Genomic DNA, 5,557 nt, shown 5'->3' on the forward strand with positions numbered 1-5,557 from the left:
CATTTCATCTTTTTTACTTAGGAAAATGTTTCAGAGACATTATTATAAAGAATTGGTTCTATACAGAGTGATTTTAACCAGAGTATGTACATACTATGTAGAATTCTGTAACATAACTGACTTTAGCTGTGATCACACGGCTAAGCCCTATGGGCTTTATATAGTTTGTGTATGAGAAGGTATGGGCAGAGCCTGCCCTTTTAGGATATCCACCCACATAGGATATTTACACAATGTGTTGACACATATAAACATGTATTACAGATATGTATAGGTTTTGCAAAAATCCAATTTCATTTAGCAAAAAATTACTGAGTGCTCAATGTGCCAATTTTTTTTTTTTTATAAACAAAGATGGATCAAAAATAGACTCTGCCCTCAAGGAGTTCAGTGTGGTTAAGTCAAATAGACTTATTCCCTCCCTCCTTCTTGGCAAGGCTGGGTATAGTTTCTAAGACCCAAGAGGGGTTAAACCATTCACTTATTGTTTCAGCAACTAGAGTGCTTCGAAAGTTGTCATTTGGCTTGGGGTGGGTAGTAAGTCACAGTTGGCTTTTTCCTTTTTTTTTCATTCCAATAAGCTTTCAGCAAAAAATATCCAAATCCTGGAACTAATTTAAATAATTAAATTATTGCTTAAGGTTTCTTGTATTTTGGCATAGAACATGGAAAACATTTTTGATTATGTCAAGTGAAAGACTGCTTGGTGTTGAATGTTTAAATTAGACTCAATCCAGCTTGGTTCCACTTATCAAATATCACAGATAGCTAATAAAGGGGGGTGGGGAGGAAGGAGAACAAAAAAAATGCTGGGAAAACAGGGTGATATGTCAACAAACTGGTGACACATTTGTTTCCTAGAGATAATCTTTGAAGGCGTGACATGAACCGAGGAACACGTTTGGTAGAAGCTAGTCTCTTTAATCTCTGTGTAATGAACTTTCCTTAACTCAATAGACAATGAGTCCTGACTATGCCAGGTACTTGGCTAGGCACTGAGGAAATGTAAATAAATCAACTATAGCCCCTGTCTTCAAAGAATACATAATTTAATAGGGGAACTAATTGTATAACAAAGAAGCACTAAGTGAGAAAGAGAAAGAGATTGAAAGAGATTGGGGTGTGTGGGAGAAATACTATTCAAAATTTAATAATTTCCATACACAGGGGTAATCCTGATGACTGACTGGAACTTTTCAACTTGTTATGATGGACACTAGGATTTTTTTTTTAATTATGCTCATGGTGTTTTATATTAGTAATCCATTCCATTTGGCAAAACAGGGTATATGTTATAGACCTGGCTTCTGGTTGGAGTTCTTCCAGCTTCCAGCTGAGTGTCCTTGGGCTAGTCACATCATTTCTCTGAGCATATTGCCTTATTTGATGGAAATGGAGTCAGCTTCCTACAAGAGAACACCGATAGGAGGAAGTACTTTGCAAATGACAAGTATGATGTGGTCGTGACTATATCCCTCGCTACAGGACTTTTCCAGCTGGATGATTTCTATTTTCCTAGTTGCCCATCTTGCACTTCCACTAGACTAAGAGAGCTTAACCTAGGTCCATGCATTAATGGTTAGGTCCCCAGCTTGGTGTACTAGCTGAGATCATCTGTAGAGTTCTGGGTATACATGCATATGCACATTGTCCTAATTCCATGGTTTTATCAGGTCCTCAAAGGGGACCGTGGCTGCAAAAATGATTAAGAACTGCTGGTCTGGATAGAGTATTTTTGGGGAGGCAGGCAGAGGGTTCCTTAGTTATCTTTGTATTCCAATTCCTATGTTATAGTGCCTAGCAGTAGCATGGGTTCCTAAATATGTCACATTAATACCTATCAAAATGGATTCCGTGTTGTGGAGGCAAATATTAACATTCAAAACAAGGCTGACTTCATGCTAGGGATAAAGTATTGAATTGTGATGAAGTCTGTCATTGGTTGGCAAACAGGAACTGGTGCCAAGTTTAGAAGGCCTGGCAAAGGCATGGTTTTAAGCAGCTGGTTTTGAGAAGTTCATTATTTCTTTGCCTGTGTCTTCAACCAGCTTGGGGAAACTCCTTCTCTCTTCTTTGTTGAACTTGCAGATGGCTTTGTTTGTTTGATTGTGTCAAGGTTGAAGCCTGCTCAGTCACGCAGGCCTCCTACCGACTGTCCTCTGGACACACGGGAAAGATCTGGTGTGCACGTGCCCCTCCAGGAGAAACCCTGGTGGAAAAATAAAGCCAACTTTGGGGTAGCAGACACAAACTTTTTCAGTAATTTGTTTATGTCTGCTCTGCCAAGATGTTTCTTATAAAAATGTGAATCTGCTAGTACAAAACCTTCCTAGACACAATTACCTGAGATTGTAAAGTTTAGATACGTGCTTATACAGAAGAACAGTTGAAAGAGGGGAGGTGCTTGGCCTGTGAAAGTGTATGACAACTAGAGGTAGAAGTACTAGGTTGTCCCCTGCATTGTTAGTGTAACACCAGAGGACTGGAAAACAACATAAATACCCATCAAAAGGAGACTAATTAAAAGAATTATTATAGGGGCGCCTGGGTGGCTCAGTCGTTAAACGTCTGCTTTCGGCTCAGGTCATGATCCCCAGGGTCCTGGGATCGAGCCCTGCATCGGGCTCCCTGCTCCGCGGGAAGTCTGCTTCTCCCTCTCCCACTCCCCCTGCTTGTGTTTCCCCTCTCACTGTGTCTCTCTCTGTCAAATAAATAAATAAAATCTTTAAAAAAATAAAAAATAAAATAAAAGAATTATTATATATCCAAACAATAAAATATTAGTAACCCAGTCAACAGAGTGAAGTAGTTATAATGTACCAAAGTGGCACCATAACCAAGATACATTTAAAAAAAAAAAATGAAAGGTTTCTTACTTTCTTAAAAACCATTTGATTCTGAAATATTAATGGACTCCCAAGAAGTTGCAAAAATAGTACAATGGGTACAAAAAGTCTTGTGTACCCCTCCTTCAGCTTCCTTCAATAGGACATTAAGATATATCCTAAAGATAAACAAAGTATGTTGCAGTACCGCATACAGGGTAGGATCCTATTTGTGTAAAAATAAAAGTAAATATGTCAGATTGTTAGCCCGGGTTTCTCTGGGAAACGGGATATGATATGCAGCAGGAAAAGGAGCGAATGAAAGGTACTTTTTAATTTATAAATATCTGTACTACTTAATGTAGATACCTATATCTACATATCTCTGTAGATGTCCCTATATTTATATGTAAATATAGATACATATTTCAATGAGCATGTATTGCTTTTATTTTTAGAAACACCCAAAACAATAAATTTAGGTGAATGATTTCTATGATGGCAAATCCGTGCATATTACTTCAAGTTTTAAAATATTAGTTTTTCTAAGTTTGAAAATTTTAAAAGAAATGGAAACTATAATTCAGATTTGCATTATGGGCACTTGATGCCTGTCGCTCTAGAATTCACCACTACACTCTTCATGGAATAGGTCCTATAAAGGGCATTTTTCATGAATCACGCAGCAATGCCCTATAAAGGGCATTTTCATGAATCACACATTGTTCTATGATTCCGTTGATTGTTGGAGGCTTGAGGCAAGACTAGACTACATACTTGTAAACCAAAGTACAAGGTAATTCTAAAATGCCTTGGTTTCTATATTTAAAAGTAATTTTACTAGCAGAATGCTACCATGACCATTACTCCCTAAGCCAGCTTTTGGATGGGCACCAGCAGTTAGTAACCAGAATTCAACCCGGCCTTGGTATGCAATCTTGACTATTTTAAGCTCTCTGATTCCTGATGTGCTTTTTATCAACGTTTCTCCATTCTGCAACTATGTGAATTATCTGGTACACAATCACAATGCATTCCCAGCTGTATTGTACCAGTCAGTAGTGGGTGACGGGACCTTCCCATATCATTTCTCTGTAAGCATCAGCATATGTATTTGTACTCTTCATCCTTTCTGTTTGGAACTGTCCCAAATTCCACAGGCTGTTCTAACAGGGAGGTGGAGAGGGAAGGAGGCTGCTGCCGAGTGTCCAGGGTGTGTAACATAACACTCAGTTGCTCACTGCTGATGTACTTAAGCATGTGTTTACTGAGTAATTTATCTTGGGCACATTACGATTTGTTAATGGTGTTAAAGAGGAGAGATTGCTGTTTTGTGATTAGGTTGAAATGAACAAAGGTGCACAGTTAACAAGACATGGTATTTATATGATTTTCATAAGTCCTATAAATAGATTTTTCTTCCCTGAATGCTAACCAGAATCATTCATGGTGTTTATGTGACTGAATGAATGCTCATTCCATAAGGAGAATTAGCGAAGAAGTTGATTCACATGAAGAATAGTGTTACTTCTACTTTCTGCTTATCAGAGCAGTCCAAATTAAAGAAAACTAAATATATACTTGGTAAGTTACAGCAGCAATAGCCCCATTACCTGACAGACACACACATGCACTCGCACATATCCATCCGTTCATCCATCCATCCATCCATCCATCTGATATTCACTGTAAGTCAACTATGTGCCAGGCTCTATGCACAAGGCTGAGGATACAAAGGTGAACCAAAAATAGATCCAATGTATATTTGCACAGGATTTACAAAATCTTGGGTGGAGAATGCCATTGATAACGAAGTACCCAAATGGTTATATAATTGCCAGCTTAGTCAAGTGCTCTGAAGGAAAAGAATAGGTTCTATGACCGTATGTAAGATAAGAACCTAATCTAACCTGGGAGGGTCAGGGTAGGCTTTCCTGCAAAAGTGGTGCTTGAATTAAGATATGAAGGATGACTAGGTGTTAACTGGGTAGAAGAGGGTGTGTGGTGGATGAGTGAGTGTGGTTGGTGAGTGTAGGTAGGTGTGTGTGTGTCTGCATGTGTTTGTGGCTGAGTTGTCCAGCACCAGAACTGAATGTATAAAGGCTCTGGGGGTGGGCCAGGGAGGACAAAGGTGTCTAGGAAGTGTAAAGATGACAGGTGGCCGAACCACAGAGAAACAGGGTCAAGTAATTGAGCCTGAAATGAGAAAAAGCAGGGCCCACAATATGCACGGCATTGTAAGCTACGGCAAGAGAAAGATGCAATGGGCAAACTTTGAAGAGTCTAAGCAACATCATATATGCTCCCCTTACCCAATACACATTAGACACAAGAAAGACAAAAAGGAAACCTATGTCCAAAAGCCACCAGGGCATTGTGTTATATTGTACATACCTGTCTATGAAAATTGTCTCAAATTCTTGTTCAGGGATCTGAGCAGAACCATGGTAGAATAATTCCCAGAGATTTTTTAAAAAAATGACACTTTTGTTTACTTTTGTGATCTGTCCATCACAGAGCTCTTTCACAGAGCCCTTTATGAAGCTGAGACATGTAAAAGTATATGGCCATTGTGCAGACATCAAGAAGGAACAAAATTCCCAGCTGGACCCATAAGGCTCTCCTAGTGAAGTGCCTGGTCTGGGCTTTCTTTATGTTTATAGAACAAATAGGACTTCACATTTAAAAAAACAAATGAGAAAATCAATAGAAATTGGCTGTGCTGCAAACTG

The sequence above is a fragment of the Zalophus californianus genome, chromosome 5 (genome assembly GCF_009762305.2).
Source record: "Zalophus californianus isolate mZalCal1 chromosome 5, mZalCal1.pri.v2, whole genome shotgun sequence".
NCBI classification, from domain to species: Eukaryota; Metazoa; Chordata; class Mammalia; order Carnivora; family Otariidae; genus Zalophus; species Zalophus californianus.